The following is a 23,738-nucleotide window of genomic DNA, read 5'->3' on the forward strand; positions in this document are numbered from 1 at the left end:
TGGGGGTGGGGATCACAGGTGGCTGCTCCCAAGCCTCCAAAAGCCACGCTACGGTTTGGAGGGCAGGAAGGTCAACATCACCGCAGTCACTGCTGATACCCTGCCTACTTGCCTCAGGTCAGTCCAAAGCCTGGAAGTTGGTAGTCCTCTCCCACTTACCCCCACCTAACTACCGGGTGCTCCCTAAACTGTCCTACCTCTGAGACTTTGCTCACATGGGTCCTCTGCCTGGAATGCTGTTCCTCCTTCCTGCCAGTCAGAAACCTTCCCATTCTTATAACCATAACCACTAGCTGGGTACTTCCTATAAGCCTGGCGCAGGCGGGCATTTGGGGGGAAATGAGCTTATCCAGTCCTCCCAACTGCCCAACGAAGAAAAGACCCCTGCCCCCATCTCACAGATAAGGAAATTGGGGCTCAATAAGAGAAGCCATTTGCCCAGGGCACGCAGCACAGGAGGCAGATGGAACAGGTGATGTGGAGGGACCTGGGTGTCAGCAGCCACGGGGCACCCAGAAGGTCTGGCTGGGCCCGGTTCAGCCTCCTAGACGGGCCGAAGCTTGAGAACTTGGCAAAACTCAGGGACAAAATGCACAGGGCACAGCCCCACCAGCCCAGATAGAAGAGGAGACCCTCTCCCCTCTCCCTAGGGTGGCTACTGATGGATGAACCACAGTACTTTGATGCGATAGAACTATCTCCCCACAACACGCACAAACCCACCGCACAGATGAGAAAACTGAATCCCAGAAGGAAACAGTTGCCCCGTCTGGAAAGTGGGATGTGCCCCAGGAGCTTTCTAGCTGTGACATCCCCCTGTCGCCTGGTGGATGCTACTTCCCTCCTCCGAGTCTCGGTCTTCCTATCTGTAGAATAGGATTGTCAATCCTTTCCTCTTCAAGTTGATCTGAATTATAACCAAATAGCGGCTAACATTTACTGAGGGTGTGCTATGTGCCGGCTTTGCTGAGGGCATCAGGCACCTCACTTGATCCTTAGAATAAGCCCGTAATGCGGATACTGTCATTAGGCCCATTTTTTCAGGTAGGGAAGCCGAAGCACAGAGAGGTGAACTGACTCACCAAAGTCACAGAGCTTGTGGGTGACAGCAGTTGGAGGTGCAGAAGCCCTGGGGTTGGAGGCAGGCGGCTCCCCAGAGAAGTCTCCTGGCCTCTCTGTCCTGAGAGGAATGCCTAGCAGGGGCTGAGGGAGGGTCAGGGGTCAGACAGGAGGCAAAGAAGGGCCCAGCCTGGATGAGGCAGGGTAGACCCACGGTGTTCATGGGGCCCTGAGTCCAAATCCATGTACTGCGTGACCTTGGGCAAGTCACTGCTTGTCTGAGACTCGGTTTCCTCTCTGGTGAAACAGGGCCAGAACTGCTGCCTTGCAAGACATCGTGAGGACTAGGTATGAGGACGAGGACAAGCACTCGCAACCGGACACGGGCTCAAGCATGTGCTGAGGGAGCCGATGACTTTTGAAGGAACCCCAGGGGCTGGGCACTTTTCCCTCAGGATCACGGTTACATCTGGTTCTCCACTCAGAAGCTGTGGGAACGTGGGCACAATCCGCCCCTTCTCAGCTCTGCCAGCCTTCCAGGCCACGTGACCTTAGACAAGTCACTTCGCCTCTCTGAACCTCCAATTCCTTTCTTGGGGCTCTGAGAGAGGGGTTCTGGCCTCAGGAGATTGGGGGTTCTTGGCAGTGGGGGCGGGGTTCAGTCCCGTCAGCTCAAGCGGAGAGAGCAGCTGGGGTGAGCCTGAGCTTGAGGCCTCAGTTTCCCCATCTGCCTAGCCGTGCTGGGGGGTACTCAAAGGTGACTGTGGAAAGTGCTTTGTAAACTGTAAAGTGCGGCACCCTTGGGGTGATGATTATCGCCTTACTGCCTGAGAGGCAAAAAAGAATCCTATGACTTGCCGTCTAAGGCAGAATGTGTCAGAGCCATGAGGGAGGGCAGAGAGTGGCAGCGGGGTGCAGAGGAGGGAAGAACGGAGTCGGGTGGGGGGACAGAGGGTGGTCACTAAGAACTTTCTGGAGGCAGAGGCATCTTAGCCGCCTCGGCAAGTTTCGAGACGGCAGACCACTGGGCAGCGGGCCCACGGAGGCAAGGCACGGAGGCTGGACAGCTCGGGCACACAGGAAGACAGCCAACGGTTCAGAAAGACTAAGGGGTCACCCGAGTGAAAGGAAAATGTAGGAGTGACCGGGGTGGGGCTGGGAAGAGCTCACCTCCAGGAGCCCTTGCTGTGGAGCCCGGGCCCACCTGGCCTCTCTCTGAGCCACAGCTCCTTCCCCACAGAAACCACTGGGGCAATAACAGCTCCTGCCTCTCAGGCCAAGCAGACAAAGAGGCAAAGCACCCACGGCTCCATCAGTGGTCACCTTCACAGAGAGAGACCCATTCAGTGAGGAGGCCTTCAATGCCAGGGATTAGGACACTGGGAGGCCTTGACACGTCACAGATGGGCAAGTCACAGGTCAGCTGAGGCAGGAGCCGGGCTCAGGGAGGCTACATGGCGCTGGTGGTTTCCAGTCTACCCAGTCACAAAACTTGTCTGTTTCTGGTTAACCATCCCCTCAGCCACGTCCCGTAGGACAAGCCTGTCACAGATTCAGGTGCCCAGACTCAGCCCCAGGGATTCCCTGATCAATTGGCCCGCAATTCCCGTCCCAAATTCCCACCTCGTCAGGGGATTACCTTCCTAATCACAGAAATATTAAGCACTTACTGTATGCAGGCTCTGTGCCAGAGCAGACACACATTAGCTCATCTGATCCTCACACCCCCTTATCAGAGCTGGCACCGGCCCTGTCATCCGTTTCGAAGACAGGGAAACTAGGGCTCCAAGCGATTGCTGTCCCACAATCCCACACAGCAAACGGCAGAATCAAGATTCGAACCCAGAACCAAGTGGCTCCACGAGCCTTGCTACTTCTACTCCCTCTATGCCATGAGCATCCATTGAGCACCCATGAGATGCCAATCCGGGCAGCTGGGGGCTCCCTGCAAGATCCGATACTCCAGATCTGAGTAGAGATCCATCAGCCAGAACCAGAAGCCCCGAAAGTCAGGATCGCCTGCCCCCAGCAACATACCAACCCTAAACCTTGGGAGAGATTTCAGGAAAGCTGGGTGCACACTCCGTGGGAATCAGATGCTACAAGTCACCCAGCCGCCAGAAGCCTGGGCTCACGCTTTACCGTGCTGGGCGACCGTGGCCTCAGCCCTTGGCCCCTCTGAGCCTGTTTGCTTTTTTGTGTAACAGGAACAAAAGTTCTGTCCACGCCAGGCTGGGGCAAAGGATAGAACGGGCCACCTTGCTATGACCTGGCTGGAGAGGGCACAACATGAGGACATCCACATCAGATACACTGAAAGACGGGGCAGCAAATCCAGGCAGGCCAGGAGAAGGCAATCAGGTCTGCCGAGGCCTAGTTTTCTGACACCATCCGAACTTGACTTCCACTCCTAGCACCAGGAGTCCATCTCTGTTGACCTCTCAGCCCAGTGGGTCTGAGGACTCGCAGGACTCATTCCCGCAGTCTCAAACAGCCTACATGCACGCTAAGAAGACTCAGTCATGCCTGCCCTGGAGAACTCCCTGGCCAGGATCCCCATCACAGAGCCTCAGCGAGGGAAAAGTTCTCACTGCACAGAGGAGGAAACTGAGGACCGGGGCAGGAGGGAACTTGGCCAAGATCATCTGCTTCTCCTCTCCTTTAGCTTCTCATTTTATTCTGGAACTCCTCTGGTTAGTCTATGGGGAGGAGAGGAACTGAGGCCCAGGTTAGAGAGGAGTCACTTGTTCAAAGTCCTATAGCAAGGAGGGGGAGAAATGGGGGGTTTTGCTTCCAGCTCTGGGATCCTCCCCAGTCATCTGTCCCTGGACTCCTCCCCACCCAGGCTGTCCTGTGGGAAGGGGCAGGCTGGCTGAGTCGGGAGAGCCCTGGATCAAAAGACAAGAGATGTGCATTTTTCTCCCAGCTTGGATAATATGTCCTGGGTCTTTCTGGCCTCAATTCCCCCATCTGTGAAAAGAGAAGGTCAGAATAGATCAGGAATGACAAACTCATGGCACACGTACAACATGCTCTACTCCTCTGCCAATGGCAGACATTACTAATCTCCCCCAGCACTCATTCCCATGAAGCCAAGACTTGGCCTCAGAATGCTTCTCAGCACAGCAGTGCAGGCCTGGGCCATCCTAGGGGTGGGTAATATCTGAGCCCCCACAAGGGAGGGCAAGGGAGAAAGACGTAACAGTCACTGAACATCCAGTGGATTCAAGTCACTGGGAGAAATTAGTGGATTTCATTTTCACAAGGGAGGTGTGCGAGGCTGATGCTCAGAGAGGCTAAGCGCCTTCCCTTTGGACACACAGTGGGAACGGGGCCTTGAACACAAGGAAGCACGTACTGAGCCTACCTTTCCAGAACTGTGATGCAGAGCCAATGGCCAGGTAAAGGCAGGTACAGTCTCATCCCAATCTCCCTTTGGCCTTACTAAGTGTAAGCCCCATGCCCATTTCACAGCTTCAGAAACTGATTTGCAGGGAGGGGCTGTTAGCTGCCAGACGAGGAAGGACTTGAGTAGCGTCTGGTTCTTCCCCATCTCTATTTATCTAGTTAATGTGTGCTGAATGCTTTATTTTGGTCCTTGTGGGACATCCTAGGAGCCATGACTCATACTATGCCACTTCACCGATGAGGAAACTGAGGTGTCCCAAAGGAAGTACCCCTCCCCCCCACCAAGTGGCTTGAGTGGAAACCAGAATGGTTTACCGTGGAGATAAGGCGGTAGTGGAGGGGAAGTAAAGGGCTGTAGAGACCCAAGGGAGATAGAGGTGTGGGGGCCACACGACCTGGGCAGGAAGTGGCTTCTCCCCTCTGGGTCTTGGTATTTACATCTGGAAAATGGACCAATCTCAGGTAAGGCAGGCTTTCTCAAAGTGGGGCCGAGCTAGACCCAATAAATGCTCTCCCCAGTTCAGCCTCCTCACACAGCAAGGGCAGAGCAGGACTCAAATCACCCAGCACAGGGGTGGCCTTGTCTGTGAATATCCCTTCCTAGGCCATGCCTGCCCAGACCAGCCCCTTCAGACTCTGTGAGCTCATCCACTTAAGGCCTTCATGACACAGCTGGTGTGGCCAGACCCACTGGGCCCACCGACCCACCCAGTGTAACGTCACTCAAGGCAGGTCCCCTTTCCTAAGTACCTACTGGCACCAGGCACTGGGGCCATATAGCCCTCCTTTAATTGTCACCGGATAGGGAGATATTTATTGTCCCCATTTTCGAGACAAAGAAAGCATAACTCTCGGAAAGATACAGTAAATGACCCAAAGATGCACAACAAGTGGAGACAGAACATGAACGCAGACCTGACTCCTGAGCCCTTATCATACCTTTGGTCTCCAGCTGACCCCTGCCTGCTCCCTGCCCCACTCCCAGCCTCCAGCCACCCTCTCTTGTCTTCCTACCAGTGAACTCCTACTCCACTCTCAAAGCCCAGCCTCAAATGCCTCCTCCTCCTGACTCCTGATCTAGGCCCTCACAGAATACTTGGGAGTCCAGCCCCACAGATCTATTTCTACCAGATGCCTTGGCCAGCTCTGTACCCCTGGCCTCCAACATGGGTCTGTTCACACAGGGGACACGAATTAGCCCCTTGTGTGAAGATGAAGGTCAAACTCCTCCCCAAAGCCTACACAGCCCCATATGGTCCAGCCCTGCTGATAACACCCACCCCCATTTCACCTCTCACCCACTCTCCTTAACTCTCTGTGCTCCAGACTCAGAGGTTTTCCCACTGTTTCTCCATAACAACACACACTCCCCCACCTCAGGGCCTTTGCACATGCAGTTCCCTCTGCCTGGCAAGCCCTTCTCCTAGCTCCATGCCTGGCCAACTCCTACATGTTTCCTTCAAGATTCCTCTGCTCCCCACGCCTCTCTCTCTGGGCCCTTATCACATCTGTGATTATATATTAATTTATTTGGCAACTTGTTTGATACTTGGCTCACCCTCTAGACTCAAATATCTGGGAGACCAGGGACCCTGTTTGCAATTCTGCAGCAAGGATTTATCCCAGTTGACTACTCTCCACAACCCCAGGGGCCCTGGGAAGTGTCTGAACAGAAGGGGAGGAAGGGCGCTATCTCTCCTTAACTTGGAGCAAACTGTTGCTCTCCCTCAGCACCACCTCCTGGACGCCTCCTCGTGCCTCCTACAACTCTCACTACTAACCCCATCACCACACCGCTCAGCCTGAGTTTGAAACTCCTGGTTATTAGCAGATGCTCATACAGGGTCATGGATGTTTGCATCGAGGCAGGTTTGAGAAAATGAGGTCAGTTGAGGACCAGGGGGCTGGGGGGGGGGGGCATTGTCAGCAGGTCACTGAGCCATCCCCTCCCTGGCTCCTGGAGCTTGGCGGAGACAGACATCCCCCCACCCCTCCCAGGTCACAATCAGGGAAGAAGCAAAAGAAGGCACTGCGCGTGAGCTAGGGAGAGTTCATGCTCCAGGAAGAGGTGGGCAGTGGAGGACAGAGCCAGAGAGCCTTCCTGGGAGAGGCGGGCCTGAAGCTAAACCTTCAAGAGCAAGAACAGATAAGCAGCTCATGGAAGGAGAGGACAGTCCTGGCAGGGACACCTTCAGGAGGAAAAGCCCAGGGGCCACACAGGAGGGCCTAGGCAGGCAGTCAGCTGAGAGAGGTGACACACTGTAAGTCACTTCCCTGGGTGGAAAGACCACATCACCAAAAGGACCTCGTGGCTTCCACACAGTCACTCATCAGTATAGTCTTTTCCGACACTGTTGTGTGCCTGGTCCCGTACTGGCAAACCCCTGCTCCCCCAACAACGGAGGGGTGCAAGGGCGGCCAGGCTGGGGTCTCTGAAGTGTAGACCCAGCTTCAAGATGTGTGGGCTTGGCCAACTCACTTCCCCTCTCCAAGCCTCAGTTTCTCCATTGGGCCGATTTTATACTCAACAAAACTGAGGCCTGAGGAGGCAGTGAGTTGCTTAGGGTCACACAGCTGCCAGATGGCAGGACTGTACGGGACCTGTTTCTTTCTCCAGGGGTTATGAAGTGGCTTTTCGGACACCAATCCATCCTCTTCTGGAGACGAGCCCCACTAGGGCCGGCGCCCTCGGCCCCCACCCATTTTAGGCGACTCATCCAGCGAAGCGCTCATTTAGGGAGCACCAACTACACACCAAGCTCCTGCATGGTGAAGTACGTACACGCTGCCCCCCTTCCATGCGGGGACTCAGAGGGGCAGTCCCTTGGCCCGGGTCACCCAGTGAGCCAAGAAGCCTTGGTGTCTCGTCTGCCCAGCCAGGAGGCTGAGAAAAGGGTCAGTGACAGGACCAGCCTGGCCTATTCTCGAAACCAAGCCCGATCTCAACGGCACTGTGGCTGGGCCTGGACTCACCCCAGGTGACCCAGGGACCACTGCCCCAGTTGTAGAGGTCCTGAAGCTCAGGAAGCCTCATCTGAGGTCACGCACTTGCTCTGCCCACTGTGCCATCAGCCTAAAGGCCCCAGAGGCGGAACTGATACCCCACAGGTGAGCTTCTTCTGTTCACCCCCAACCCTCCAGCAGCCCAGTAGTCCCAGCCAGACCCACCTGCCACTGATCAGGACCCCCAGATCAGAGAAGGTAAGCAGTTGTTTGACCACACAGAGCAGGGCAAGTGGTGGCCCCTTTTGGGACTCAAACCCGCCCCTAACCGAAGCCCAGGCAGGCAGATGGACCGGGCCTGGTGGAGAAAACCCAAAACTTTTGCCAACTTCTGAGCAGGCAGGCGGCTGGGTCTGCCAGGGGCGAGGCTGGGGGGCTGGGGGTAGCGGGGACCAACAGCGTGGCCCAGTCCCTTCCAGGCCGGTGGCACCAGGCCCTACCCAAAGCCCCAGGAGTATAGGGAAGTCCTGGTGCCCGGGCCGGCGCCCCTGGCTTGGCGCCCCCAGGCCCACCCTGCCCGCCCCCTCTCCACCTCCCATCCCCGGCCGGGGGCGCCAGGCCCCGCAGCCGCGGCCAGAGGCGGCGCCGACAGGCTCAGATTTCAGATTTGGCCTAGACCCGGCTGGGGGGCTCGGCCCGGCTCCCGCTCTCAGGGGGCTCGTAGGGGAAGGGTGAGTCGGCGGTGGTCCCCGCGCGGACAGGACCCCTGAGCCCCCCGCCCAGCCCCCTCCCCCGCGGCATCACAACAAAAGGCCGCGCCGGGCAGGTCCCCGCGCGCCCGCCCAGCGCTCCGGGATCGCGGCTCGGACCCGGGGGCGGAGGCTGGAGGGGTGGACAGGAGCCCCCGCGGCTCCGCGACCCAACGCCACGGTGGTCCCGCGCGGGGGTTCCCCCATGCCGGCCGGGACTGGGGGCCCGCGGACGGGCGGGGGGCGCTCACCTGGGCCGGTCGGCAGGCGGGCGCACCGGCAGACAGACGCACGGGAGGGCGGACCGCCGGACGGCCAGGGGGTCGGGCAGACGGCGGCCTTGGCCGCTCCGGCTCCCAGGCCGGAATGGATTCCGGGCCGGGAGAGACAGATCGAGAGAGAAAGGGAGGAGGAGAGGAGGAGGCGGCGGCCCGGGGAGGGGAAGAGGAGGGAGGGAGCGCGCGAGCAGGGAGGAGGGGCCCGGCAGGCCGCCGGGAGGAGGAGGAACGAGGAAGCGTGCGGGGACCGATTCCCCGCCGGTGACCTAGGAGAGACCCACACGCGGGTCCCCCACCCACTGGAGCCAGGGGTCCGGGAGGGGCAGGGCAGGGGGGCGGAGGCACAGAAACCCTGCCCCCACCCCGCCGGGTGAGAGCGCCCCGCCCTGTGAGACCCCAGAATGCCCTCCCCAACTGCCCCCAGTCGACCCACCCTATTTACCCCAAATCCACCTCTTTCGCAATTACGGGTAATGATAATAATCATGTTAGCACTGATGGAGCCCTCACTCCTGGCCAGGCACCATGCTAATGGCCAGGTCGACTTTAGGATCTATTCCTAACAACACCTAGGCTGGGCGGGCTGATGATTATCCCCATTTTACAGATGAAGAAACTGAGTCACAGAGAAAGAAGTCACCTGACAAGAACCAGGCCTTGGACCCTGGCCTTGACCTGTGTTTCCCAAAGTAGGGACTGGGGCTGGAGGCACAGTGTGGGGAAGAGCAACGTTTATTTTAATAGATGTGTGTTCATTTTAATGTGCATTGAAAAACAAAACAAAACAGTAACTAAGGCAGCTCATCAGAAGTCACTGAGTTCTGGATCTTCCTGCTTATGAGGGGGCTGAAGCTGGTATTTAGTGGCAATCACACTTCCAAGTAAATAAAGAGGCAAATTATATCTTGATGCAGGGGGCAAGGAGCTTAGCAGAAAAAGGAGACAATAAGGAAATGCTGCTTCAGGCCACAGAGGCTCCCCCAACCACTGTGCCAACCACTTTACCCCCACCGCCTCCTGGCCCAGGCTCCAGAACTGCCCTATCAGGGGCGGGCACCCCACCCTTGGCTCTTCGCTTGCCCTCCTGGAATCATGGCCTAGGGAAGGGTGGGCCTGAATCCAGTTTTAAATACCACCACCTGCTTCCTCTCTCCTCTGAAAGTTCTCCCATTTCACAGATGGGAAACTAAGGCCCAGCCGGGTCAAATAGCACCAGGCCTAGGCTTCTCCTAAGAGGAGCTGGGAGGGAAAGCTTAGAATATAGGAGGCAAAGGCCTCAGAGTACAATAGAGCCTCCAAGAGATCAGGAATGAGCAAGGCCTAGAGCCAGACTGATTTGGGTTCAAATCTAGACTAGTTGCCCACCTGCTTACACCTGGTACAAATCCACCAGCTTCCCCAGCCCAGTCCCCTCACCTGTAAAACAGAAGTGAACATGGTCACAGAGGACTCCTGAGAAGGTTAGAAGGGACAAGTGTGAGGGTGGCTGACCTTGTCCTCAGCTAATGGTAGCTCTTATGGTTGGTAAACTGAGGCCAGAGAGGGAAGTTGCTGCCCGAAGTCCCACAGTAGGCCAGTAGCAGAGCCAGCACCAGAAGCCAGCCCGGGCTGGCAAAATAGCTGCACTTGTTTGCAAGGCTGGCTTAAAGATTAACCGCAATTTCCTGGGATTCTGGGTGGGCCCCTGGCTGGAGGAGCAGGTTTCTCAGCCCTTATTCACTCCTGAAGGCCTCTCCGGGCCACACTGGGCCAGGGACAGGATATGCATCCAGTGGGTGCTGGAACCAACTCTTGCACCCCTTGCAGGAGCTAAAGGCGCTCATCTCTTTCCAACAGTTCAACGATGTCACATTGGTAGCCTGATATTAGCCACGGTCGGTGGGAATATTTTCTCCTTGGAAATAAGCAAAAAAAAAAAAAAAAAAAGGCTTTTTTTTCCCTTCCAGTGAACTAATTGTTAAATATTTACAGGTACATCACATTCATCCCCAGGAGTTCAACTGAAAGTTCCGGGCTTCTTCTGGGCCTGGGATGACAGAGGGCTTTAAAAGCACAGACTTTGGACCCACATACCGGGTTTCAAGTCCCAACTCTGCCACTTCTTGTATATGTGATGTTTAGCATGCCATTTCTGTAAGCCTCGGTATGCCAATCTGCAATATGGGCTAAAGATAGTGCTCCTTTCAGAAGACTCTCATGAAAATGAAATAGGTGATATACACTTAGTATGTGAGAGCCCTCATTGGTCATACCCCTACCCACTCTCTTGGAGGAGTGGGGGACGACTGGGGCAAATGTTGGCTCTCAAGCACAGATGTGGCCTTCCACCTGGAGCCATCACTGGTTTTGAGGCTTGGCTCAGAGGCTGAGGTTCTCAGGAGGCCCTTCAGGAGGATGTGGCCAGCACAATGGTTTCATTATTGAGTGTTGGAAGTGTTTGTTATTTTCAAACCACCCCTCTGGGCCTTTGCTCAGGCTGTAAGCCAGCGGAGAATACTTGCCCCATATCTCCAGCTTCCCAACCCCTGCTGTTCATCAAGGTCCTGAAAAAGTGCCACCTCCTCCAGGACATGCTTCCTGACCAAACCCTGATGGAGGCACACTGCAAGTCCATCTAGGGTATGTCTGTCCCCACCCCGAGGGCAGGGACTATGGCCTGACCCGTGCCCAGCACAGAGCAGATACTGCCCAGTTGGCCGGAGAGATAAGGACATCCACAAAAGCTCAAGTTCCAACTCTCCATTGACTGCATGACCCTGCCCTCTGAGCCTCAATTTACTCATCAATATACTGGGGGAAACAACCGTACCAACTTCCATGATTATGCAGATACAAGAGTCCCACTGGTCTAGCCTGGTGGATAAGTGGCTCTTTGTGCATTATTTTGTTTAAAATCTTGTTAGTAGAACAGCAACTCATTGCTTAATACCTGCAAAGTATTCATCATCGTTAACGGACAGCAAACATTCAATGACCACCAACAGTATACAAAGCCCCGGGCCAGGCCTAGAAAGCCACGAGGACAATCTCCCAACCCAAAGCACCCAGCAAATGACAGATATTATGGATATCAACATGTTATGTCTCTAGAAACCTCCTCATCCCTCTGACACCCAACCTGAGTCAAAGCTACACAGAGGACAGGGTGGAAGGTGTGGGGCGAGGCCTGGCTCCGCACGACTGGCGACAGTCCCCTGGGTGAGACTGGTTTCCCCGCCACATGGGATCTGAGGCACCACCCCCCCACCAGTAACTCTGACTCAATGGCCTGTTTGCCACGCCCACCCCCAGCCCAGCACACCCTCTGACAGCCACAGCGACAGCGACTGGGAAGCTGACCCGTCACAGACTCTCAGCGGGAAATTCCAGACCAGCCCTGTCATTCCCCAGAAGGTCTACTACAAGTTGTCTGTTCAAAACCACTGGGCTCAGTGTGAAAGAATAGGGTGGAAGAGTAGGCAGGCTCTAGCTTGAGGCTGTGGAGTGGGCTTGGCACCTTCCGTGCCACTGCACTTTACAGTTTACACAGAGATGCCCAGTTCTTCAGTGCCTCAGCCTGATCTGGCCCTTGCCAGCCACTCGGGCCTCCTACGCAGGTCCTGGTGGCCTTCCCTCCTTGTCAAGCCTGCCTCCCGGCAGCCACTCCGTCAGAGCCCATCATTCCACCTGAGGCCTCGTACCTGCTGGCCCCTCTGCCGGCAATGCTCTCCATGCCCTAGTGCCTGGCCAAGCCTTACTCTTCCGTCCTCTGGCCACTCAGTATTTACCAAGCATCTACCGAACATCTAGGTGCTAGGGTCTGTGCTGGGGGCTGGGGATGCAGCGGGGAACAAACCAAGTCTGGTCTCTGTCTTGGAGTTGCTCACAGCCTCGGGGAGAGGCGAGTGGGACCCGCACACTGGGCATGGTGATGGAGCAAGCACTGGGGGCTGGAGGGGCCCAGGGGAGCCCCCCAGCATGTGTAATGCTATACTCTTCTATGGAGAGTGTAGGAGCCTGAGGAGAGATGGTGTTCCAGGCAAAGGGAACAGCATGAACAAAGACACAGGCCCAAACCACTGCTGTGTTTGGAACTATGGCCACGGCAGCGCTAATGGAGCACATGATGGGGGGCTGGAGTTGGGGAAGTCAGGTGGGAAGTGTGGCTGGGGTGAGCCCTGAAGATCCCTGAATGCCAGGCTTGGCTTCTATCTATCTCAGAGGCCCCGGGGAGCCATGGAGGGGCGTGGGCAGAGAAGGGCTTGAGGAGATATGCGATCACTGAGTGGGAGACAGATTGAGGGGTGGGGAGGAGCAGTCTGGAGGCCTCTGTGCGGACGGCAGCCACGGCTGAGCCAGTTAAAGCCAGGTCCCTGGCTTACCTGGTGTGTGGGCACCGGAGTTCCAGGGAGTCAGGCCAGACCCGCCTGAAGGCATAAACACGGCACACTAGAGAAGCGTGCCTCGCCCCAGGAGAGTCAGAAGGACTAGGAGCAGGTGAGCCTGTTCTCCCTCAGGGGCCAGCTGCCAGGAGTGTGGCCAATCTCCAGCATGTTCCTCCAGCATCCACCCACCTTCCAGCCAAGGGAAGCGGGTGGAGCCCAAGCAAACCAAAGTGTTAACCACCGAGTGCAGCCCCACACAATCAAAATCCTCTCAGCCCCACCTTCTGTGTGTGCACGGCCAATTCACAGACGGGAAGCCTGAGGTTCAAATGCTTCTCTGTCCAGCCCAGGGTCTGGTGACAGGACAGGGGATGTCACAGGCAGAAAAGACCTACCCATGTGAAGAGAAGGGAGGCACCTGGCCCCACCAGGCTCCTGTGAAGGCCAAGAGCCAAGAAACTCAGCCACACACCCCACCACTCTCTTCAGGCCACGGTGGAGGACCAGAGAAGGACAGACACTCTCCCAAGGTCACACAGGGCATCTCTGGCAGGCAGGCCTCGCTCCAGCCCAGGCCTCCTTCCGCCATGTCTCAGAATGTTTGTGAGAAAAGATGAAAAGAGCCGGGCCCTTGATCCGCCTGGCGTGGCGGGAGGGCAGAGGGCAGGGAGGAAATCTGCAGCCAGAGCCGTGACCCCACAGATCAGAGGGGGTTAGAAGCCTGCTGAGCAGACAGGAGACGGCCTGCAACAGGAGGGCTTCAAAGAATACTTGTAAAAATAATCATCATAGCACCAGCTCACCGTCACTGTGCACAGAGCTTCCTGCCCAGTGCTCCGTTCTGGGGCTCTGTGTGTACTTAACTCGTTTGTTCTTCACAGCACTATGGGGTAAGAGCTACTGTTATCCCCATTGTACGGATGAGGAAACTGAGGCTCAGTGAGGGGACATGCCACAGTGAGGGAGTGCAGGACCTCGAATGCAAACCCAGGCAGAATTCAAGCCCCTCTGAGAACGATACTCTGGCGGCTCTGTCCTGCCCAGACCTTCTGTGAGCCTTGGCCTTCACAGCCTTCACCTATTTCACATCCAGAAGGGAGAGAGAGGTGGGACACACGGAGCCTGGCCCAACTGCTGATAACCACCCCAGTCCCCTCCCTGAGCCTCCATTTCCACCTCATCTCCAAAGGCTCCCAGGCTTGTTGGAAAGACGGACTGTAGCAACGTTTTGTGGGAGGGCTTTGAAAAGTAGATACCAAAGAAGCAAAAATGTTAATACTATACTCCGCCTTCAAGGAGGGGAGCATAACTCCTCCGTTCCTTAGTGACTTCCTTCCTTCCAAGGAGGACAGCATGGAAGGTGGGGCAGGGAGGTAACTTTGCAGTAGAGAAACCCAACAAACATTGCCTCAGCCAGGTGGTCAAGGTTGACATCAACAGGGATAAATCATGGTGATAACATGTGCCCTTGATAAGATGTGATGAGAACAGCACTTCACCTCTGTGGTCTTCTTCCCAGGAATCCATAATCCCAATGTAACCATGAGAAAAACATCAGACAAATGCCAGTAGAGAGATAATTCTACAAATATTAGCTCACCCGTTCTCCTTAAAACTGTCAAGGTCATCAAAAGCAAGGAAAGTCTGAGAAATTGTTACAGCCAAGAGGAGCCTAAGGAGGAGACACGATGATTAAATATAATGTGGCATCTGGGGCGCCTGGATGGCTTAGTAGGGTAAGCATCCAACTTTGGCTCAGGTCATGATCTCATAGTTCATGAGTTCAAGCCCCATATCAGGCTCTCTGCTGTTCCCCCTCCCCCCCCCCCCACCCCCACCGCCGCTCCCCTACTGGCTCGTGTGCACACGTGTGCGCTCTCTCTCTCTCTCTCTGTCAAAATCAATAACCCTGAAAAAGAATGTTTTAAAGAAAGAAAGAAAGAAAGAAGGAAAGAAAGAAAGAAAGAAAGAAAGAAAGAAAGAAAGAAAGAAAGAAAGAAAGAAAGAAAATGAGGCATCCTGGATGGGATCCTAGAACAGAAAAGGGAAATTAGGGAAAAACTAAGGAACTCTGAGTGAAGTGTGGACATTAGTTAATAATAATATACCACTATTGTTTCATTAGTTGTAAGCAATGTACCATACCAATGCAAGATGTTAACAATAGGGGTATATGCCACATTATGTTCTAGAGCCAGAAAAAAGAAAAAAGGGGGGGTTTTAGGACAGGCAGGAAGCCAAGAAAGCGGTCTCTAAACATTTCCTTCTAAAGCTGGGGAAACTGAAGACTGAAGAACGGAAGGGACTTGCCCAAGGTCATACCGCAAGTTTATGACAGCCTGGACTAGGATCAAAGTTTCTTGATGTCACAAGAATTTATTAAATGTCTACTGTATACAGTGCACCAGCCTATGTCCTTGTCATGGTGAAGGTGGGTTGAGAGGTTCAAAGATTTGTCCTTGGCTCAGCGACTTCTTTGGGCCAGGTGTCCAAGGACACAGACCCTGCCCCTTGGGGACTCTCAAATCAGAAGGGGAAACAGACGCTGAAACATCCTGAGCTAGAGGGCCAGGAGCCATGAACTTCCATGACCGAAAGATCCAGCCCCACCATCTGCAAACCGTGTGACCTTGCGAGGCCTCACTCTGCTGCTGGTGACGTCGAGCACCTGGTGATTGATTGTACCAACTACCAGTGACGCTGAGAGATTCCAATAAAGTGTCAAGGCTGAGAGGTAGCTAGCCCGGTGCCTTGCGCACTGCACAGACTCGATGAACGGTGATTCCTTCCATCTATTTTTTTAATGTTTATTTATTTTTGAGAGAGAGTGAGTGCAAGTGGGGGAGGGGCAGAGAGAGAGGGAGACAGAGGATCCAAAGCAGGCTCTGTGCTGACATCAGAGAGCCCGACGTGGGGCTCGAACTCACGAACCACGAGATCATGACCCGAGCCGAAGTCGGACACTCAACTGACTGAGCCACCCAGGTGCCCCGTTTCCATCTGTTTTTAAGTTCAGTCTGAGGGCTGGAGGAGCTGAGAGAGGTAGCCATTTCTCAGCTTGCCTAGATGGGGGTTTCTCCGGGAGGCGCCCAGATGAGGGACATTTAGGTTGGGTCTTGAAGGATAGGAAAGGGTTTGCCAGGCAAAGAGGAAGTGGAAACTGCGGCCCAGGCTTCCGGAATTCACTGTCTGGTCTGGCAGAGAAAGAGACGTCAGGGCATTGCCACACGACAGGACTTCCCCTGGCCTCTCCCTGGGCTTTGGGGCTCACCACTACCTGAGCGGAGGGCAGAGGCAGCAGGGGATGGGCCAGGGTGGGGGCGGGCACCAGAGCCAAACGACTCCAGGACTCGGTCTGGAAACGAAACCAAGTCGTGCCTCCCACTCACCAGCTGAGTGTCGCTTATAGAACTTCCTCCTTCTGTTCCTGTTTAGGAATTACCAGGGCAGGCTCTGTGGTGGCTAGGGGATTGCCCCAAAGGCCAGGCCTGGAGCCTCTGGGTCCTCTCTGGCCCCTCAAAGACTCCCAGACCCTTTGGCCAGTCTCCTCCTTGTCCTATTCCTGCCCTTCAACACACCCTTTCTCCACACATCTGCCTGTGCATAGGGTCCACCGTCTCCTCTCTCTCTGCTTGTCCAAACCCTGCTTGCCCCTGGACCCCTCCTGGAAGACTTCCACAGACACCCCACCCCGTCCTGGCCTCTGTATCCCATTCACAGGTCTCCTATATGGCAAGACTTGTGCCAGGACAGACGTAGCAGTGATGGTCCTTTGGAGCGTGGGCCTCTAACCCCTATGTCCTTGTCCATCCATCCCATATGCTTTGTTCACCCCCGGCGGACAGAATCGAAAACCAGGACCCCAGTCCAGTGCAATCTCTCCACAGTGCAGCCTTAGGCACGTCCCTTCCCCTTTCTGGCCGGCATTGTTTCCATAGCTGCAGAGGGAAGAGGTCAATGACATGTCCAGGGAGCCATAAGAAATCGGCAGGAAGGATGACGAGGCCTGCCCACACCCCGCCCTGCCAACCCCAATATAAAGCCTCCCCCTCCAAGTGGAACTCGTAAAATGCATGCACAAGGCTCCAATTCATGTGAAATTTCTGGGTGGAAACAAATATGGGGGCCCAGGAAGGAGTACCCACCAGGCGGCCAAATATCATTGTTAAGAGCAGCTACAGACACCTGGCTTTGAATCCTGCCTCAATAGCCCTGTGGCCTTGGGCAAGTCACTTGACCCCCCCTCACCCTCACTTCTCTCATTTGTAAACTGAGGGGAACGGACACACCTCCTGTGGCTCTTCAGTGATTAGCTTGACATGCGCACGTTAGATGTTTGGTAAACGGATATGTTGTTGTTGTTACCATTATTTCTGGTGCAGCTGGCCCGAGATTTCATTAATAAAGTGGACAACATAGCTCTGTCTCTCAAAAATGAATAAACGTTAAAAAAAAATTTTTTTTTAAGGGGGGCGGTTGCCTGGATGGCTCAGTGGGTTAAGTGTCCAACTTCAGCTCAGGTCATGATCTCACGGTTTGTGGATTCAAACCCCACATTAGGCTCAGTGCTGACAACTGAGAGCTTGGAACCTGCTGCAGATTCTGTGTCTCCCTCTCTCTCTGCCCCTCCCCTGCTCATGCTCTGTCTCTGTCTCTTAAAAATGAACAAATGTTACAAAAATTTTTTTTAAATAAAATAAAGTGGACAACGTTAGCAGCCTTATCTTTTTTTTTTTTAATTTTTTTTAACATTTATTTATTTTTGAGACAGAGAGAGACAGAGCATGAATGGGGGAGGGTCAGAGAGAGAGGGAGACACAGAATCTGAAACAGGCTCCAGGCTCTGAGCTGTCAGCACAGAGCCCGACACGGGGCTCGAACTCACATACTGCGAGATCGTGACCTGAGCCGAAGTCGGCCGCTTAACCGACTGAGCCACCCAGGCGCCCCAACAGCCTTAAAATTAACAATGTAGATCTGTATACTTTGCCATGGAAAGAGTTCATGCTGTATTAGTAAATTAAATTATGTTACAGTATTAACATATAATCCCATTTCTGTTAAAAAAAAAAAAAAGTGGGCATAGGAAAAAGAGATAAACATCAGTAGGTTTCTAGCAGTTGTCCCAGGGATAGAGGATCATACATGAGCTTAATCATTTTTTTCTTTTGTGCTTGTCCTTACTTCTTTAAAATTTTTTTCTTTAAAAAATTTTTAATGCTGTTTATTCATTTTTGAGGGAGACAGAGAGAGTGAGAGGAAGACACAGAATCCAAAGCAGTATCCAGGCTCTGGGCTGTCAGCAGGGAGCATGGAGCCCGACACAGGACTGGAACCCATGAACTGCAAGATCATGACCTGAGCTGAAGTCAGTTGCTTAACCAATTGAGCCACCCAGGTGCCCCCATGCTTGTCTTTACTTTTTAAGTCTTCTACAGTAAGCTCATGTTCCTAGGGCAATATAGGAAGTAATACAGGTTATTTGTGACTCTGATCACAGTGGGTCTTTGCTCCCCGACTGACCTGGACACGCAGTACAAGGCCTGGTCACAGAGCTCCACAGCTCAGGGCTCCTGGGAATCTAAGTCCTCAAGGGTGAACTGGTCGTGCACTTGACCTCTCTCTGCCTCATGTGGGCTGGCCCCTGGAGGTGCATCTCTCTGGGATCTTGGTGCTCATTTTGCTCCTGGCTCCATCTGATGAGGAAGAGAGAAACTCCCAGGGGAAGTGCCCAGTTCTCTCCCAGGACGTCCCAGAACCCCTTCTTCCCCTTCCCCCTTCGCCTTGACTCACTCTGTTTACTTCCACAAATCCTTCCTGCGGGCGGAGGCAGTAATGAGTGGGGGGGCTCTTTGGCCCTAGGCCTAGGTTTAAGGCCAAGGACACAGCCAGCACTAGCCCAAGAGGAGCCCACAGTCCCGAGGCTTCAACTAGACTTTACCTTAGCCCTCCCTGCCCGAAGCAGAGTGTGAGACGAGCACTCACTCGGGGAGGGATCTGAGAAGCTGCAGAACCTAGGAAGGAGGGAAACCAAGAGAAGATGTGCTATCCAGGTCACTGCTACAGGCCACGGGAGCTTCAGTCCTCTGCGACATCCAATAGGTTTCCACATGCATCCCAGAAATGTTTCATCCATCCTAAGCTGGGGGCTGGACCCTTTGTCCCCCACTCCCGTCTCCCTTGGCTTTGGGGTGCTCTTAGGGCCATTAGCTCCCTCACTTCCTAGCCAAGCCTGCTCCCTGCCTCCAAGGAGCCAGAAGGAGAAGATCTGAGAAGGGACACCACCCAGTTTTCCCCCCCCGCTCCCCAACCCTCGTCTCCCCACTGTCCTGCAGACCCCTACACCCATCCATTCATCATTCTGCGGGCCTTTCCCTATGACCTCCCCAACCCCCACCCCGGTCTCCCAGGTATCCCTCTTTTCCTAAACAAACACATCCTCCACTCCCCGAAACTGGCCCCTCCTGTGCCCCCCAGTTAGAGATAGCTGCTCCGTCCTCCCAGGCACTTCAGCCAGAAACCAGGCATTCCAGCCTTCCCCCCCCGCCCCAACACACACACACTCAAGACCTGCTGCCTCTACGCCTCCAGCCACCCCTCCTTTGGCCCCCTCCCCTGTGCCCAGGAGGAGCCTGGCTCATCCACACACCATCCTGTCCTCTGAGCTCCTGGCCTCTGGTCTCCTGTTCCCGATTCATCCTATAACAGCCCTTATGCTCCTCTTTCCAAAACACAACTCTGGTCCTTCACTGACACTCTGTGGCCTCTGGCCAGAGCCCATACTTAGGAAGCCACACAGGACCCCGCCAGCCTCTCCAGTCCCAGCTCCACCTTGGTCACCCCCACACCTGTGCTACTGTCTCACCTCCAGGCTTTTCTCCTGTTTTCCCTTTCACTTGGGGTGTCCTCCCTGCCTCTCCTCCCTGGTTAATCCTGTTCATTCTCTGGTCCCTCCTCTGACCTTCCAGCCTAGGCCAAAGCTTCACAGACCCCATCTGTTCTTCCTACGAGGAATGCTCAGTTTAACCCTTCCACTCCCCACCCCACCCCCCCACCTCTACCCACAGACCTAGAGCTCCAGGAGTTAAGAGTTGGGGCCTGGGTCATGCTTGTGCCCCAGCACTGCCCAGACCAGGGCTTGACACTGAATAGGCCCCATGCTTGTTGGGACAGGAACCTCAGGCCTGGATTGCCCATGTCTGCTGGAACAGTGCCAGGCCTATCCCAGCCCCTGCCTGAGGCTAGCATATTACCACAGGCTTTCAGACCAGGAACGGAGCCAACCCTGCCCCAAGTCACGCCCTGAGTCTGGCCTCACCTTCTCCCCAGACCCATGCCAGCTCAGTGGGGTGGGGATCTCAGGAGGAGCCAGGAAGGATCCCAGCCCCCGTGTTGGCCCAGGCTTCGGCTCCCTGGGGCCACGGTCCCTGGCTAAGACCTCCCCCGTCCAGATGGCTGGATGGGGGAGGCCCGGAGTTGGCAGGGAGGCTTCTCCCCACAACACGAATTTGAACCAGGCCTCTTGCCGCTTGCGGTCTGTGCTCTACTTCCCACCACAGGTACTTCCCAATAATTAAGCATATTTAATCATCCAATAGTTAAATTAGCTCCCTGGGCCTTGAACTAGCTCCCCTGTAGGCTTCCCATTCCTAGAGGTGCTGGTATCTGTGTTTCCAGGGCCTTGGGGCAGGACTATTTGACTTGATTCAACTCAGCAAACACATACAGAGTGTTTTCTGTGTCAACAAGACGAAATGTGCCCCGGGAAATACACAGCAGGTGAAACGGCCAGCCTGGGCGGCATCCCCTCCCTGCTGCACCTTGCGCCAAGGCAAGGAGGAGTCCATCACCAGCCAAGCCCCTCTATCTGCCAGACACTGGAAACTCAAGGCCCAGAGAGGGTGAGTAACTTCCCCAAGGTCACAGAGCCCAGGTCTGGATATCCACTTGAGGCCTTGAGAGTTGATGAAACATTGCCCGTCTGGTGGTTGCACACTGGCTGATAAAATACACACAGCTTTAAGATCACAGGTTGAGATCTTGGGAAAAATAAACCAGAGAGCAACCCTGCTGATGCAGAAACACAGACTGTGCTGTGTGCCAGAGCAGGAGCGAGTGCGGGGAGGCGGGCAGGCTGGGGGGCAGGGGGCATGAGGACAGGAGGACAGGAGGACAGAAAGGGCTTCACACAGGAGATGGATTTTGGTGAAAACCTGAAGGACAGAAAGAGTGGCCCTACAAAGATTGGTGGGGTTCAGGCAAAGGCCCTGGGGTGAGACTGACCTGCGTGGGGGATGCAGCTGGAACCTAGAGCCTCATGGGCTGCGCTAAGGGCCAAGGAGGGAGGCACATCCCGGGGATGTTTTTGAAAGATCTCACTGGCAGCTGCGTGGAGGGGGAGTGGAGGGGCAGAGAGGGGCCGGGCAGTCGTCTGGGAGGGGGTGAAGTGCTCAGCCCTGTCAGGAAGGTGAGCAAGGAGCACCTGATTCAAGTGCATGGAGGAAGCACCCGGGGTCCTCAGTTGGATGGGGAGTGTGGGCGCACAGAGAGGCCAAGTCAAGACGGGTCCCCAGGCTTTTAGTTTGAGTGGACGGAGTTGCCATTTACTGAGATGGGGAAGCCTGGGTAGGAGCCCGCTGAGGGGAAAAAGTCGAGTTCAGCTTTGGCCAAATTATGTTGGAGAAACCCTTTAGGTATCCATGGAGATTTTGAAAAATTAGTAATACTTCAGCCAACAGTTATTGAACACACTGCTTCAGGCACTAAGCGCCTTATTTGTGTTAACTCATTTGATCCCTGCATCATCCCCTTGGCAAAAGGCGCTTTTCTGTATGCTCATTTTGCTGATGGGGAAACTGAGGCCCAGAGTAGGACATTGTGTATAGGGTGAGAAGAAAGCAGGCAGTGTCCCAAGGAGCCCTCATGTCTAACAGGCTGAAGGGGGGGAAGGTGCCTGGGTAGCTCAGTAGGTTAAGTGTCCGACCTTGGCTCAGGTCATGATCTCATAGTTCGTGAGTTCAAGCCCCATGTCAGGCTCTGTGCTAACAGCTCAGGGTCTGGAGCCTGTTTCAGATTCTGTGCGTGTGTCTCTCTCTCTGCCCCTCATCCCACTCATGTCCTCTCTTGCTCTCAAAAATAAACATTAAAAAAATTTTAAAAGGCTGTAGGAGGAGGCCTCTGAAGGGGTCAGATGTTGCCAGAAGGCCATAGGACTGAGGACAGGAACACACGGTGTCCAGGGGATTGAGCCACAGGGCAGCTGTGGCTGCACCCCAGGGGAGCAGTGGTAGGGGGGTCGGGTGGAGGGGCAGAGGGAATGAGAGGAAGGGTGGAGAGCAAGTGGGCACTTTCCCGGGGGCTCAGCCTGGCTAGTAAGGGCAGGGGTGAGATGGGGAAGCTGACAGGACTGAGGATCCTGCCCACCTGGGGTCAGGGACTCCTGCCATTTGCCAGAGGGACAGACACTTCTGAATAACAATTTCCTTTTTGATATCATCCAGCCCGCTGTGCGCCTAATCCCTTTGTCAGCCTTGAGAGCTCTCCCCCTCCACCCCCGGCCAGGGCAACTCTGCAATTCTCCCGTGGACTGAGGACAGGGCGCGGGGTCAGGGGAGGGAAGGGTGACTCACTCCAACCTCTCAGCTTGGGCTGTTCCCACACGAACTGGGACTTGGTCGGAGCTAAGAGGGTGGCAGGCGGCCCTGTGCTCCCTGAGGAGTGTGGGCCTAGAAGATGCGGAGGGCAGAGGCATTGAATGCCAGAAAAAGGCAGGTCTCTCCTGGCTGCTGGACAAAGCACTCTCCAAGCTCAAAACTATAATCGACACTTTCCCCACCTCAGAAAACCAGACAAGGGAGACCACGGCCATCAGAACAGTCAGCCACCCCCCACAAATGCATTCTAGGGAGGCTCAGGCCCAGAGTGGGGGAGGGGCTTTCCCAAGGTCTCATTCCATCCCCTCCTTTCATCAAGGCCACCTGATGCTAATCCTCTGACTGTCACCTCCCTGGAAACTTCCCCTGACTCTCCTCCAGGCTGAGGTCCTTCCTCTGCAGTCCCAAAGGCCCTCAGGAATGATATCACCAAGCTTGCCACAGTCTATTGTAATTGGCTATGTGTCCATGTGGCCCCACAGGTTGAAGGCAGGGGCCTGACCCACTGCCCACTTTGACCCACCTGACCCACTTTGGTGTCTCCAGTGTCCAGTTTAGGGTCTGGAGAGAGTTGGGGCTTGGATGTGTTTGTTGAACCAGGCTCGACTGAACTGAACCACTTGGTGCCTTATGAGGGCCACAGACCTTGACCCTTCTCTGGCTTTGGAGGCAGAACACCATATTTCAGGTTCAGCCTTTCTATCAGGTGGACGTTTAGATGCAGATGGCCCCCAGATGATAGAAAACCAAAAGGGATATCAGACTCCCTGCCCTCATTTTCCAGAGGAGGAAGCTGAAACTCAAAGCAATGAAGGCACAGTCCATGGGCCCACGACCAGTAGGAATGAATCATACTCAGATGGCCTTGGCCCTGCTCCACGGCTCCCCTTCTCTAAGTGCTAAAACCTAGGGTTCCTTGTCTGCAACACTGGGTTAGGCCCAGCAGTCTCTAAAAGCCCAGCCTCATTCACTTCTATGAACCCACAGGCCCCGGGCCCTGCAGTGAGGGGAGGAGAGATCATTCAAGAGGCTGTTTATCATCTTGTTGTACCCCCCCTCTGAGCTCTTGGAGCAAAACATTCCCAAGAAACAGGGTGATTCATTCACAGCACCATTTGCCAGTTCCAGAGAAAAGGCAGACCATGAAATACATTCTGCAACTTTGGAAGAGAAGACAAAATAATCTCAAGATGAAGTTTCTCTTTAGTGGACTCAGGCTGGGAGAACATATATATTTTATATATTTATAGATTGTAAATATTTCTATATTTCTATTATACATTT

The 23,738-nt window shown here is 54.7% G+C and overlaps 1 protein-coding gene across 4 annotated transcripts in view; it reads right to left on the bottom strand.

Annotated features, from left to right (window-relative positions):
• The window catches only part of SRC (SRC proto-oncogene, non-receptor tyrosine kinase), a 60,546-nt gene extending 42,200 nt beyond the window's left edge, over nucleotides 1–18,346 (bottom strand). Inside the window, exon 1 of one of the 4 annotated variants that reach the window (XM_053890267.1) lies at nucleotides 18,325–18,346. The gene's annotated coding sequence lies outside the window, so the exon portion shown is untranslated. Of the gene's footprint in view, nucleotides 1–8,410; nucleotides 8,718–18,324 lie in introns of those variants that run through there. The other 3 variants (XM_019458540.2, XM_019458542.2, XM_019458543.2) reach the window with 3 other exon arrangements.
• Nucleotides 18,347–23,738: the final 5,392 nt, after the last annotated feature.

The sequence above is a fragment of the Panthera pardus genome, unplaced genomic scaffold (genome assembly GCF_024362965.1).
Source record: "Panthera pardus isolate Hobbes unplaced genomic scaffold, ASM2436296v1 HiC_scaffold_25, whole genome shotgun sequence".
Classification (NCBI taxonomy): domain Eukaryota; kingdom Metazoa; phylum Chordata; class Mammalia; order Carnivora; family Felidae; genus Panthera; species Panthera pardus.